The sequence below is a fragment of the Ahaetulla prasina genome, chromosome 2 (assembly GCF_028640845.1).
Source record: "Ahaetulla prasina isolate Xishuangbanna chromosome 2, ASM2864084v1, whole genome shotgun sequence".
Taxonomy (NCBI): Eukaryota; Metazoa; Chordata; class Lepidosauria; order Squamata; family Colubridae; genus Ahaetulla; species Ahaetulla prasina.
In genome coordinates, this window is record NC_080540.1 from 229678303 (window position 1) to 229694539 (window position 16237).

Sequence of the window (16237 nt, forward strand, 5' to 3'; positions counted from 1 at the left end):
TTGGAACCTTTTTTTTTAACCTTTTTAAAGCATTTTTTACTAGCTACTAGCTCCCCTGCTGTTCTACTTACCTTCCCAAGCCTCCTTTTGGTATGTATTGTGCATGCCTGCGCAGCGCACATTCAGTGCGAACTGTGGATGCATATGTGCATGTTTCGTGTGAACTGTGGATGCGCACGCACAGCGCTCATGCCCTGCTAGCAAACCGGTAACAAACCGGTTCAGATTTCACCACTGGTCTTAACCCAAGTCCAATTGGACTCTTAATATGTTTAAAACTTTTTTAAACCAACACTCTAATCACTCTTGCTGTATACTACAATTTTAAACTCAAAATTTCTTTCATTTGTGAAAACTCCTCCAGTGAATATGGTAAAGCCTGTGGGCTTGAAGTTTCCTAATCTTTAAAAAGTAGCGAAAAAAATAAAATCCAAAGTAATTAAAAAGTGAGGTTCAGTCAAAAGGTTCAGTTAAATTCTGTAAAAAAATTCATTGATAGCTATGAGTTTAGTGAAATCCTGCAATGCTCAGCTGTTTGCAAGCCAACTGCAAAAAGCTATCTACCTACAAAAAATGTAAAACTGTCTGGACTATGAATGGGCAATCTCAAGATCTTGCCTTTCTCTGGAGAAATTTTGCTGTTTTGGATCTAGCATCCAGCGCCTTTTTAAGCCATAATGTCTCCTGCTCACTGTTAGACATCAGTTTGCCCTTTCCTTAGCTTTCCATTTTGTTAATAAATAACTGATTCATAAACCAGTTTGAGCATATACAGTATGTCACAGAAGTGAGTACACCCCCTCACATTTTGTAAATATTTAAGCATATCTTTTCATGTGACAACACTGAAGAAATGACACTTGGCTACAATGTAAAGTAGTGAGTATACAGCTTGTATAACAGTGTAGATGTGCTGTCCCTTCAAAATAACGCAACACACAGCCATTAATGTCTAAACTGCTGGCAACAAAAGTGAGTACACCCCTAAGTGATAATTTCCAAATGGGACCCAAAGTGTCAATATTTTGTGTGACCACCATTATTTTCCAGCATTGTCCTAACCCTCTTGGGCATAGAGTTCACCAGAGCTTCACAGATTGCCACTGGAGTCCTCTTCCACTCCTACATGACAATGTCATGGAGCTGGTAGATGTTAAGAGACCTTGCACACCTCCACCTTCTGTTTCAGGATGCCCCACAGATGCTCAATAGGGTTTAGGACTGGAGCCAATCCATCACTTTTACCCTCAGCTTCTTTAGCAGGCAGTGGTTGTTTTGGAGGTGTGGTTGGAGTTGTTATCGTGTTGGAATACTACCCTGCGGCCTAGTCTCCGAAGGGAGGGGATCATGCTTTGCTTTAGTATGTCATAGTATATGTTGGCATTCATGGTTCCCTCAATGAACTGTAGCTCCCCAGTGCTGGCAGCACTCAGGCAACCCCAGACCATGACATTCCCACCACCATGCTTGACTGTAGGCAAGACACACTTGTCTTCGTACTCCTCACCTGGTTGCCACCACACACTCTTGACACCATCCATACCAAATGAGTATTTTGGTCTCATTGGAACACAGGACATGGTTCCAGGAATCCATGTCCTAAGTCTGCTTGTCTGCAGCAAACTGTTTGTGGACTTTCTTGTGCATCATCTTTAGAAGAGGCTTCCTTCTGGGACGACAGGCCTGCAGACCAATTTGATGCAGCATGTGGTGTATGGTCTGAGCACTGACAGGCTGACCCCCCCCCCACCCCTTCAACTTCTGCAGCAATGCTGGCAGCACTCATACATCTTATTTTCCAAAGCCAACCTCTGGATATGACACTGAGCATGGGCACTCAACTTCTTTGGTCGACCATGGCGAGACCTGTTCTGAGTGGAACCTGTCCTGTTAAACCGCTATATGGTCTTGGCCAAAGTGCTGCAGCTCAGTTTCAGGGTCTTTGCAATCTTCTTTTAGCCTAAGCCATGTGCCTAAAGCATGCACATGCACACACGAATGCGTGCACGTACCCCCCAAACCACCAAAATGCAATGCAAGCGTGGCTCCTGTCTATGCGCCCCGCCCCCGCATTCATGTGACCCCAAATGCACCCTGCCCCTGCTGATGCACGTGGCCTCCCGCACACACCCTGCACATGCGCAGCAGAGACCGGATGACCAGATGGCCGGCAGGAGGCACGCATGCATGCGCGGCAGGCCTGAACTGGGGTGATGGTTCACGTACCCACTGAGAGGACATTAATAAATAAATAAACTTGAAAGTTCCTGGGAATGTCTGCCCTAGTTAGAATGATCTTAGATCTTTTGATCCACTATTTGATTATCACAGAAATGGACAAATATAACTATTATGGTCACTTTTTACTGTTGGGAGTTTTCCTCTGTTGACAATTTTAAAGAAACAAAAGCTACAACAGTCCTTTTACTTCTCTCATATAATATTTATAGTAAACGTTCTTTCCCGGTACCCATGCAGAGCTGTGATTGGACATTGCAAGAGTGGCTGGAAATACCTCATTAAAAATGTATAATGGTTCAATATAATATTGTCTGGTACATCAATGGCTTCTACTAGGGTTCTATACTTGTGAAATCCTGGATTCCCATCCTGTTGCTTACTTATTACAATAAGCAGAAGAATATTTCCCAGAGCCTTTTTTAATATCTGAAGCTCTGCTGTAATGAAGTTGCAAAGCTTTTAATTTTAGGACTTCTTTGTCTAATTCTAATTTGCCTGTTTTCTTAATTTTTTCCCTCCAATTTGTATATCATTTTTATATCATTTAGTTGAACATAGCCTTGAGACTTAACTGTTATATAGAATTAGAACTAAATGCAATAAAATAAATGCCATGAACTCTCAAAATCTAGACCTCCATAGAGATATGATTTGAAACACATCAGACCTCTTTTTTGAGTTCAGTTTTATTTAACATAGTCATAAGAAACCACAAGTCTAGCAATTGCAGGTAACCCTTGGATTACAATAGCAATTGGACCAGAAATTTTATCATTAAGCAATGACAGCAATTCCAGCAGTCACCTTTGCCATTGCTAAAGGACCATATGGGTGGTTTGTTTTTGTTTTTTTAAATTTACATTTATATCCCGCCCTTCTCCGAAGACTCAGGGCGGCTTACAGTGTGTAAGGCAATAGTCTCATTCTGTGTGTATATTTACAAAGTCAACTTATTGCCCCCCCAACAATCTGAGTCCTCATTTTACCTACCTTATAAAGGATGGAAGGCTGAGTCAACCTTGGGCCTGGTGGGATTCGAGCCTGCAGTAATTGCAGGCTGCTGTGTTTTAATAACAGGCTATCTTACAGCCTGAGCCACCACGGCCCCTGGTGAGAACCTCATGTAATTGTGACTTCCAATTTCCTGCTGGCTTCCCGTTGTCTTTGCTAGTGGGAAGCTGGCAGGGAATGTCAGAAATCTGATTCTGAATGTCAGAAATCTGATTGTGTGACTGTGGAGATACTGCAACAACTGGAACTCGGAGGATGTAATCCCAGCCACCCTCATTTAGCACTGTTGTAATGGTTTTGAATGGTTGTAGAACAAATGGTCATAATTTGAGGGCTACTGTACCTGTATCTTTTGCAAGCTTCTGACAAGCAAAGTCAATAGGAAAGACAGATTCACTTAACAGCCATGTTACTGAATTAACAATGGCAGTGATTCACTTAACAACCGTGGGAAGAAGCTGTCATAAAATGGATTCAAATTCACTTAACAACAGAAATTTTGGGCTCAATTGTGATCATAAGTGGAGGACTACTTATATAAATCAAAGTTTGGGAGTAGGATGCCTATAAGGAATGAAGCTAGTTATTCTCAGGGCAGAGAGAACGATTGTGTTAACATTGTTCAGGTGCCTCCTAATCTCAAAGCTAGAGTTTGCTTAAAATCCATTGACTCAAAAGAAAATGGGAAGATAAGTCTAAAATTTGAACTCTGGAGCTTAAGCCTTTATATGGACATTGACTTCCATGCCTGCCATGGGCATCCCTTCTGTATGTATACAATTCATTGTGATCTGCAAAAAAAGAATTGATCTAGCTGAGTCATAGCTGTGAGGCTACTGCTAAGTAACTTGTTTCTGAATAAGGGGTTAGTGACTGGAGAACCAAGATTTATAACTATGCCTACCTAAATCTTGATGGGTATCATCTCCTTAGGGTTCCCCTTTCTAATTGACTTCTAATTGACTTTTTTTTTCTCCTTTTGATTATACAGGTAGTCCTTGACTTAACAATAGTTCATTTAGTAACTATTTGAAGTTACAACAGCACTGAAAAAAGTGATTTATGACTGTTTTTTACACTTACGACCGTTGCAACATCCCTAGGATCATGTGATAAAAATTCAGATGTTCGGCAACTGGCTCATATTTATTGATGGCTGCAGTTTCCCAGAGTCATGTAATCATCTTTTGCAGAATGTCTGACAAGCAAAATCAATGGGGAAGCTGGAGTCACTTAACAACCAGCTTATTTATTTTTTTATTTATTTTATTTTATTTTATTTGTTCATATTTTTATACCGCCCTATCTCCCTAGGGACTCAGGGCGGTTTACAGCCAGATAAAAACATAAATATATACAGAATAAAACATTGATTTAAAAAACTTATTCAATAGGCCAAATGTTTAAAATAGAAATATAAACAATAAAACCCCATTTAAAACCAAATATAAAATTTAAAAATTTAAAAGTCCTAGTCCAGTCCTGTGCAAATAAATAGATGTGTCTTAAGCTCGCGGCGGAAGGTTCGAAGGTCAGGAAGTTGGCGAAGTCCTGGGGGAAGCTCGTTCCAGAGGGTGGGAGCCCCCACAGAAAAGGCCCTTCCCCTGGGTGTCGCCAGTCGGCACTGCCTGGCCGACGGCACCCTGAGGAGTCCCTCCCTATGAGAGCGCACGGGTCGGTGAGAGGCAATCGGTGGCAGCAGACGGTCCCGTAAGTAGCCCGGCCCTATGCCATGGAGCGCTTTGAAGATAATTACCAAAACCTTGAAGCGCACCCGGAAGGCCACAGGCAGCCAGTGCAGTCTGCGCAGGAGAGGTGTTACGTCGGAGCCACGAGGGGCTCCCTCTATCACCCGCGCAGCCACATTCTGAACTACCTGGAGTCTCCGGGTGCTCCTCAAGGGGAGCCCCATGTAGAGAGCATTGCAGTAATCCAGACGAGATGTCACGAGAGCGTGAGTGACCGTGCATAGGGCATCCCGGTCTAGAAAGGGGCGCAACTGGCGGACCAGGCGAACCTGGTAAAAAGCTCTCCTGGAGACAGCCGTCAAATGGTCTTCAAAAGACAGCCGTCCATCCAGGAGAATGCCCAGGTTGCGCACCCCCTCCATTGGGGCCAATGACTCGCCCCCAACAGTCAGTCGCGGCTGCAGCTTACTAATTTAACAATTGCAGTGATTCACTTAACAACTGTGACAAGAAATGTCATAAAATGGGTAAAAGCCCACTTAACAAATGTCTCACTTAACAACAGAAATTTTGGGCTCAGTTGTGGTCGTAAGTCGAGGACTACGTATATATAAAAATAGCTGGTTTGTTGCAAAATAAAGGAACAGTTTCTAGTATCTCTGGGCCTCACGTAGACCTCATAGATATTTGTAATAAATAAAAAGTCGGAGTGACGACTTCCAGTGCTTTCTGCCCACTTCCTCAGCCCCCAGTGACAAAGATAAGCTGGTGTAAAGAGTACATCCTAAAGGACTAAGTGACATGGTCTAGAATAGGCTCCATAACTATCATTTTGTGAGAGTATCTACCCTCTCTGACAAGCTGTTCAGCACACAGTTTATTTAAATAAATATCGAGTGTTTCTTTAAAAAGAGAGAAAAGGAATTTGTAGTTAGATCGAAATGTGGTTGAATTTGTACTATTTGCAAATCATGCACAGTGAAGTACATCTCGGCTGGATTATTGCAATGCTCTCTACATGGGGCTGCCCTTGAGGTGCACCCGGAGGCTGCAGTTAGTCCAGAATGCAGCTGCGCGAGTGGTAATGGGAGCCGCTCGAGGCTCCCACGTAACACCACTGCTCCGTAGTTTGCACTGGCTTCCTGTGGTCTTTCGGGTGCGCTTTAAGATCCTGGTTACCACCTTTAAAGCGCTCCATGGCTTAGGACCCGGGTACTTACGAGACCGCCTGCTGTTACCGTATGCCTCCCATCGACCCGTACGCTCTCACAGAGGGCCTTCTCAGGGTGCCGTCCGCCAAACAATGTCGGCTGGCGGCTCCCAGGGGTAGGGCCTTCTCTGTGGGAGCACCGACGCTCTGGAACGAACTCCCCCCTGGCCTACGTCAAGTGCCTGATCTGCGGACCTTCCGTCGTGAGCTAAAAACATACTTATTTACTCAAGCAGGACTGGCATAAATAGTTGATTTTAAATTGGGGTTTTAGAGATTTTAAATATTTGTAAATTTTTTAAATTATCGGCCATTTATTAATAGTTTCTTTTAATTTCTTTTAATTGTATATACTCTGTATTTTATTTCGGCTGTACACCACCCTGAGTCCTTCGGGAGAAGGGCGGTATAAAAATCTAATAAAATAAATAAATAAATAAATAAAGTAAATTCACTCTATTCAGTTTCATCTGTCTGTGCTGGGTTAAACCAATAGCCAATTTTAGGTATGATTTTACTTTACAGAGTTTAAACAGAGAAGTTTATAGGAAATGTATTAAATATATAAATATAAATATTTATATATAAATATATAAATATAAATATGAATACAATAGAATATCCCATTTTTATAACAAGTACTGTTTAACACAGGAGCAAAAGGAAAGATCTTCCTTTCATTCCAGCGAAAACATCTATCCTTCATCCAATTAGTTTATTGCTAGACTTACTGTCCTTTATAATGTCCATTTATAGTTGGATTTTTAAAAATGTATATGTAAGTATTCCAGGCATCATGGAAGTAATTTATGTTATAAAACAGCTTCCTTTTTATCTATGTTCTTTTTGTTGCTTGTTTAGGACTACAACCTTAGCCTGCTGGGCTTTAGATGTCATGATATAGGGTGGGTGTTGGAATTTTGTTTCGCTTTTGTTTTACTAAATCCAAGAATATTGTCCATAAAATGCAGTTAATGCAGATTATTCTGTAATTTAGTTTTGCTAGTAATTAAATTTACTAGTAATAATGGGACTCTGGCAGTTGTCTAAGATATAGGTCAATTATATAGAACTCTATTCTGATAAAGCTTATCTTTCTAAGAATGCAAATAAGAGGCCACAGAGGAGGGACCAGATAAAAGCAGGCAGATTGGTAGTTATTACTTATGAGATTGTTTTGACACTCAGTTTCTATTTGATTAAATATATAGGCCTGTAGTTTCTTAAATTACATGGGTTCCTTCCTGAAGGTGCTTTTTTTAAAACAGTTCTTCTTGCTGAGAATGAGATACATTAATAGTTTAGATGAATTGTTATTGGAGAATGGTGAAATTGTCATGGATTATGAATAACCTACTACCCTGAACATGAAATATATGATTTATTTTGAGTCAAGAGAAGGATTAATAGTTTAGACAATAATAAATTGAAGGAGTGGAGAATTTAAGCAGCCTTATAGATTATGTTATACTTATCTGAGAATATTAAAAATACATTCCTGTGTATGACTACTCAAAATTATGTTCTACTGAGCTCACTAAAACCCACTCTAAGCAAAGTTGCAGCCTTAATCACAAAGCTGCCAGTGATGTATTTTCCAGAAAAAAAATTCTGTCCAGATTAAGCAGATGTTGATGTGTTAATCTACATAGAACAATTTGCAATTTACTCTTGTGTAGCTCACCATGGAAACATGAAGTTGCCATATATAAATTAGCCTATGCAGAAAAGGATAAATTGGTGATGAGATGTTAGAAATTTTTCTTTGGAAAAATAAAGCAATCCAGTCCACATCTTTGAAAAACATTTACTGTAAGTAAATATTGGTTAATTATAAGCATTGATTGGCTGGATTGAAGATCTGGCTCATTTAATCCAGCACTCTGTTCTCAAGGTAGCCTACTACAAAGTTCTCTCATGAGCAAAATTCCAGTTGTACTGCCATCAAATCTAATAGCTATTTATCCATGAACATGTGTAACATGTTCACACTGGTGCAATAGGACTGGGGGTTGTTAATATGATTTATTGGGTTAGGGATTTTCTGTTTTCACTGTGAGTTGTATTGTGTTGGGTGGGGATGAACTGAGGGAGCTCAACCAATCTCATTGTACATATGTTGTGCACTAGCAATAAAGATTAGAGAAATTGAGAAATTCCTGTGACTTCTATTAATTGGTCCACTTTTTTTTAAGTCAACCAAGCTGGTAGCCAGCACCACATCTGGTTGCTTATTTTATTGCACTATTGACTTGGCTGCTGGTCTTTAGAGGAGTTATCTTCATTCCTGCCCACATGGAAAGATTAGTTGTAGGAATTCTTTTTCCTTGCACTACATACACTACATTTGCTGGTGGGTAGAAGAAAGTACACCAGTTGTCTCAGTACTGTAAACTTGTTCCTTGCTTCCTAGACAAATTTACCTTACTCCTGGTGTAGGTATTTAATTGAACATGACATAACTTTAAAAGCTTCCTTTGAGAGAATTTGCAATTGGTGTATCTTTTCTACGCAGTTTTACGTGATGCTCTAAAAATTGATAAGATCGCTCTTAAAATTCAAATGCTCCATGATCAGTAGCATTTGGCATTTGCAGTTTGTGGAAAGTACAGCTTCAAATGCTTTACTAGATTATATGTAATTTACAGCAGTATATGTGACTTTATAAAAAGAATGACTTTTCATCTCGGTTTCAATCACCTGATTTCCTTTACTTTCTGCATTATGTAGAGAAGATTGGCAAATAGTAGCTTAATGCCACCCTCTAGTGGAAACTAATTTATAGATCTGAGGTGTTTAATACTAAACAGGTTGGCTGCACCTGTGGCCATTTAGTTTATACTGTTCATTGATATCATTCTAAATTCACAATTGGTGGCAATATAGAATAGAATAGAATAGAATAGAATAGAATAGAATAGAATAGAATAGAATAGAATAGAATTTTTATTGGCCAAGTGTGATTGGACACACAAGGAATTTGTCTTGGTGCATATGCTCTCAGTGTACATAAAAGAAAAGATGGTCAATATATCAATATAAATCATAAGGATTGCCAGCAACAAAGTTACAGTCATACAGTCATAAGTGGAAAAAGATTGGTGATGGGAACTGTGATCATTTGTATATGATTAAAGGTTTCATCTATGTCATATAGAATAGAATAGAAGAAAATATATATTCATCAAGAATTCTAAGGTACAACACTCAATGATAGTCATAGGGTACAAATAAGCAATTAGGAAACAATATCAATATACATCGTAAGGATACAAGCAATGTATTATATTATATTATCAATTCTGGCTTTGATACATTTGTATATATATGCAAGCTATTTAAATTGAGCCACTCAAATCTCATTGGCAAATATGTATAAAAATACATGAGTGAAAAACTCAAAAACTGAAGACAAAAGGAAAATATACTTCCACCATTTTTTAAAATGAAGCTTTGGAAAAAAGGAATTTCTTAATTCAGAGAAAATAGAAATAAATAGATGGGAAAATAATTAAGAAGTAATTGACTGTCAAATAGCCTGCATTTTTTGCAGAAAATTAGAAACAAATAGGAACAAAAGGTAAATGAATTCAAAATATATAATTTCCAATGTTCATTTGGTTATGCTGATATATATCTAATGTAACACAAGTAGCAAATAAAGTAAAATTGTATTGATTATAATGCTACAAGCAAATGTATGATCTTTATTTCTATAAGGACTAAGACTTCTATTTTTCTTTTCTTTCCCAAAGCATTATTATCTGCCTGCCTGCAGCACCAAATTTATGTCCCTAAAAAATACATGTCTTTCATGAAAGTAGCAATCACATTTGGGATATGGACATGGGATAATTAAAGCTGCTATCCTACTATATTTTAATAATAATGAATATTACACTTAAAAACTAAATAGAACAGAAATATACAATTTCAATTGAATTTAAATATATGAAAATACAAAACTGCCTAGGGAATTTTAATGTTGAAAGAATACTGGAGTTCTAAATAGTTATACACAATTAAAAATACCCTGACAAACCAGAATCTATAAACCCTATTAATAATATAAATAAACCCTGTTTCCCCAAAATAAGACATCCCCTGATAATAAGCCCAATTGAGCTTTTGAGCGCATGACAGTAAGGCCAAGCGCTTATTTCAGGGTTCAAAAAAAATAAAACGGGGTCTTATTTTCAGGGAAACACAGTATAAACAAGTCAAATAAAATTAATAATACAACATGAAAGCCAGCTGGGTGACTTTGGGTTAGTCATTCATTCTCTGCCCAGTTCATCTTGCAGTATTGTTGTGAGTAAATAAAAGGAAAAAGGTATGTTGTATATGTTCCTTGTCTTGAGTTATTTGTAAAAATAATAAAGACAGAATACAAATAAACAGAAAAGCTATAAAGGCCTGCTCCTAAGAGAGTCAGTTAATCTTGGAATTTATTTTTGACTAAATTCTGTTCTTAATTTTTTTTTAGCAAGCCTGTTTACAATGCAATTTAGGTTTATTAGAGTCTCAAGACACAGTGAAAGCATTTTGAGTACAGTCTGTGTTCTGTTTTTATATCAGCAGTTTCTAATCCAGGCTCCAAGGTAGGAGGGCTTTGGCCAACATAGCAATTGCACAAATAAATCCTTTTTTGCATTAAATGCATGAAATCTTATAGAAAAACTCAGCTGTTTTATGTTGCAGTTTGGTTCCAATTTTGACACTGGAAAATAGCAAAGCAATTTGCTTTACTGTAGAAGAGAGCAGCTATTTGTTTGCCTCTCTGAAAATGTGAGTAAGCCATCCTCATTGTTCTCCATCCTGCCTTAAATGAAAAATGTAGGCTGAGGTGAAGCTTTTGAAAAATTGAGATTTAGTAAAAGTATGGTGAACATAGGGACGCGGTGGCTCAGGGGCTAGGATGTTGAGCTTGTCGATCGAAAAGTCGGCAGCTCAGCGGTTCGAATCCCTAGTGCTGCCGTGTAACGGAGTGAGCTCCCGTTACTTGGGCCAGCTTTTGCCAACCTAGCGTAAAAATGCAAGTAGAAAAAATAGGGACCACCTTTGGTGGGAAGGTAACAGCATTCCGTGCGCCTTTGGCGTTGAGTCATGCCGGCCACATGACCAGGGAGATGTCTTCGGACAGCGCTGGCTCTTCGGCTTTGAAATGGAGATGAGCACCGCCCCCTAGAGCCGGCAACAACTAGCACGTATGTGCAAGGGGAACCTTTACCTTTACCTTTATGGTGAACATAGTCTCTTCAGCGTGTGACTGTTCTTATGAGTAATGTAATGTGTGCTTGTGTGCAAAATGTGTTGGCAGAAATTGATTTGCAATCTTCAGCACCACTGAAATGAGTCAGTTACTGTAGTTACCTGATCTGATAATGCACCTAGAAAGGGAATGTAGGATGTGATTAGAACCTTAGTCCTGTGATTTTTCCATAGTACTTTGTGATACATACATGCAGGATGGTTTTTTTCCCCATATAACCTCTGAAAACGCTGTAAAAAAGCAGAATTTTTACTAACTCTTTTGAACTTTAAAAGTCAGAGTGATTGAGCACCTGATTTATATCTGTCTTTTGTGCATATTGGATTGGTTGATTCAGATGCCAAAAGAGGGGAAAAAAAACAAGGAATTGAGTTCAATATCACTGCTCATTGGAAAGATGCATGCTCAGCATTGCAAGAATTGCACATAGCTTAGAGAACAAATGAAAGTATACAGTATCATCAAGAGAGTAAAAGAATTGAAATGGAAATGGGCTGGTCACATAGAAAAAAGAACTGAGGGCAGGTGGACTAAGGCAGCCAGCCATAGAATGGATCCCACTTCATAAAAAGTGTCCATGAAAGAGACCTAAAACAAGATGGACTGATGACATCAGCAAATATTTGGGGCCCAATTGGCAAAACAAAGCTCAGGACCACATAGGTTTGTGATGGTGAATCTATGGCATGTGTGCCAGAGGTAACACACACAGCCCTCTCTGTGGGGACGTGTGCTGTCGCCAGCTGCTCTGGTTTCCAGTGTGCACATGCGCGCCGGCCAGCTAGTCTTTGTGGGTGCTAGAGTGCCTGAAAACGGCCTGAAAAACAGCAAAAAACCAGGCCTTTTTTTGGGCCAAAAATAGCCTGAAAAATGGCCCAAAAAAAACGCCTCAAAAAGAGCCATGTGCGCATCAGCCAGATGGTCTTTGGGTTTCCAGCACTCCGGGGCACACACATGCACACGCTTTCCGGTTTGAGCACTTGGTGCGGAAAAGGTTCACCATCATTGGCGAACGATATAGGTTGAAAACATGTGGAAGAGGCATTCATCCTGCAGTGGCTAAAATGATGATGATCACTGCTCATTAAAGAAAGATTAATTGAAGGAGGTTGCCCTCACTGATCATGGGTTTCTGAAGTTGGGGAGAAGCAGTGATCTATAAATCTTTTATCTTCTCACCTTTCATAGCTTTATATCGGCTTCCCCAATTTTTGCCATCCAGATGTCATTCATTTTAGTTGCACTATACCCAACACCTTACAAGGACATCATATTCAAATTGGTTGCTTAAAATCTATGCTTGGAGAAGCCAATCAAATTGCAATGAGTTCTATAATCTGCATCCCAGTATCCAATATTTGTGTCCTGTATGCTCTCCAGATGCAAAACATGTGCCCATATCTCCAAAAATTCACATTTCCTACATTGTTTGTTTTTCTTGGCAGAGGAAAAGCAACTCTTAATGTTGATGCTTACTTAACCTCAGCCTCAAAGGTTATTTAAGGAGAACGTTTGAAACAGGCTTGACTGGACTCTTTTAACATTATAAAATTCAACATTGCTTTTGGAAGTTTTAGTGTTCTTGTGTATGTGTGTTTGGACTTCTGTATATAACCTTAGGAAAGAATGACAGGATGGTTGAATAGCTGAATATGTAGGCTGCTATTATTGCATTGCATAACCATTTTTGAATGATACAAATTGATTAAAAGCCTGAGAAGTTCACACTCTGAACAGATTGCATCCTGCCACAGCAAAGACAGGTAAAAACATAGTGAATGTGATTACATACTGTGAAAAATAGAAGATTTTAATTGGATGCAAATTGATTACCTTTTCCCTTTCTCTAGTACGCAGAAAGGTTTTAAAATTTAAAATATGAATAAAGTAGCATGTACTGGAGGATATTTCGCAATCTTTATGCTTGAAAAATGTTTATGGGGCGGTTCACAGAGTCACTAGTAGTAGATCCTATAAAAGCACTATTTAATTAGAATTGGACAGGATGAAATCTGTGCATAATTCTTCTGAGAAAGATTGTTGAATTAAAGAATAGCACTTCATTAAGATATTGGTCTGAATTTTCTGAGAAAGCAGTTACTTTTTCAACTGTGTAATTGCATAAATAATGTAATAACTAACATATTGCAGTTATCTTTTTGCATTATCTCCAGTGACATATTAATAACTACTAATAAGCAGCTAGTAGTTGATTTAATTCATCTCCTTATGTATTTGCATTCTCTGCACATCATTTCTCTTTTAAATTCTTGGCTCCTGATATAGCTAGAATTTTGGGAGCAAGAATTTAATCTCTCCTTCAGAGGGAGATTTATAAAATCTTGCCCAACCCCCATGCTCATTTTGGTCCTTCCATTAATCTGTTGGCCTTGACAGTATTTTGCAAAGCAAACAGATGTAATTTTTATAACATTAAAGAAGAGATTATGAGTTAGAGATTTAGAAGAGCACAGATGGCCTTTATGCCTAGGGGACTCCCAAGGTGAGCTTTTGCAATACTTTATAAGTACTACATTCTGTTCTCTATAAAATACAGCTTCTGGAGATAGTCACTTATAATTTAATTAATCCATTCTTCAAGAGCAGTGAAAGCATTTTATTTCATTTGTAGCAGTTTGATTATATGTAATTTCAAGGAACATTAATCTCTTCTACCCTCTTCCCGGAAATAAATGCTATTCTAATTTCTATATTTATAGAACAATTACTGCACAGCATTAGTTTCATTTTCAAATAAACTATTTTTAAGTACAGGCAGTCCTTGCCTTATAACAGTTCATTTAGTGACTGTTCAGAGTTACAACAGCACTGAAAAACAATCACTTACAGCAGGGGTAGTCAACCTTTTTATACCTACTGCCCACTTTTGTATCTCTGTTAGTAGTAAAATTTTCTAACCGCCCACCGGTTCCATAGTAATGTGCCGTGCATGCCTCTCACGCATCGTGGATTGGGTTTGTGGGTGGGGAGGCGCCGGCTATCGGCTCTGCTTGTCTGTTACAGCTGGGTGGTGTGGGGTAAGATGTGTGAGTTATTTTGGGACAAGGCTGTTTTGTTTGCGGTCGCAATAGAGCGCCATTTAGTTTCACTTACGTAACACAAACTAAACTTATGCGTGGGCAATACAAATAGTATATTTTCAGAAATTTAAATTGTCACGGGGAATTTTATGAGAACTAATGAAAATGTTTTTAAATAATGCTATGAAAATTTTTTAAAAAGCCAATTAAATGAAAAAAAAGGAAAGTGCTTCAGTATCAGACAAAATCCCTACCGCCCACCATAAAAGCTGGAACACCCACTAGTAGGGACCAGGTTGACTACCACTGACTTACAGGAATAGCACTTAGACTTATATACCACTTCATAGTCTTTACAGCCCACTCTAAGTGGTTTACATAGCTAGCATATTGCCCCCGACAATCTGGGTCCTCATTTATGACCATTTTTCACCCTTAGGACCATTACAGCATCTCCAAGGTCATGTGATCAAACGTCTGATGCTTGACAACTGACTCATATTCATGATGGTTGCCATGTCTTGGGATCATGTGATTAACTTTTGCGACCTTCTGACAAGCAAAGTCAGAAAGCTACATTCACTTAACAACCATGTCACTAACTTAAGAACTGCAGTGATTCACTTAATAACGGTCACAAGAAAAGTTTTTAATCTTTAGTTGGAGTCTTATTTTATAACAGGTTTTCAAAAGTCTGAAGGGAAAGAATTCATATGCAATATGTCCATTTAACTTGATTCAGCAATAGCTTCTTCAAGGTCTAAGGAGGGATATTCTTTTCCACTGTAAAGTATCAAACCACTATTTGGTTTATTCAGGTTTATTTTAATCAACCCTCACAATATTCTACCCAAGTCTGTAATGAGAATACAGAATCTACATACAGGTAGTTTTTGATTTATGACCATTTGTTTAGCAACCATTTGAAGTTACGATGGCACTGAAAAATGTGATTTACAGCTTACAATTAGCCCTTTCACTAATGACACTCATAATATCTCCACGATTACATCATGATTCGGGCACTTGGCAATTGGCATATATTCACATTGGTTGTGGTGGCCAATTGACTTTTCCCACCAACAGAGGGCTACGCTGTCTCCAGCTGCTTCTATTCCTCCTGGCTGGGCATTTTATCCTGGACAAGGGTGGATCCAGTACCAATGGCAACCAGCCAGTTCAGCACCTTTCTTTCCTGGGGGCCCCAGGCCGAGCTTTGTGGTGGTTTGTAACATTCTTCAGACGGTCAAGGTCGGATGGTGTTCACATCTGCAGGAAGAGTGGCAAGAAGATATTCGAATGAACAGGGAGAACGTGGGACCATGTGACCATCAAAGGGGTCAGGGGGTGGGACTCTTGGGGTTTGTATAACTGGGGAAAAGAATCCGGAAATTCAGTTTTGGAATAATGTCAAGGTTCCAGAAAAACCTCTTCTGCATAAAGAAAACTCAGAAGCCATTGTCTTTAAGAGTCCTTTACTTTAAGAGTTAGCATGAGGAAACTGGCACACGATGAGTGAAATTCCAAAACTGAATTTCCGGATTCTTTTCCCCAGTTATACAAACCCCAAGAGTCCCACCCCCCTGACCCCTTTGATGGTCACATGGTCCCACGTTCTCCCAGTTCATTCGAATATCTTCTTGCCACTCTTCCTGCAGATGTGAACACCATCCGACCTTGACCATCTGAAGAATGTTACCATACCCCTCAGCCCCCATTCTTCCCCTCAGGGGAAAAATGTGGCAGCGTCTGGAAACCTAAAGTCTAATATGGT

At 39.1% G+C, this 16237-nt stretch overlaps 1 protein-coding gene across 5 annotated transcripts in view; it reads left to right on the forward strand.

The window, feature by feature from the left end:
* The window catches only part of TJP2 (tight junction protein 2), an 85197-nt gene that overhangs the window by 35730 nt on the left and 33230 nt on the right, over nt 1–16237 (forward strand). The window lies entirely within an intron of this gene.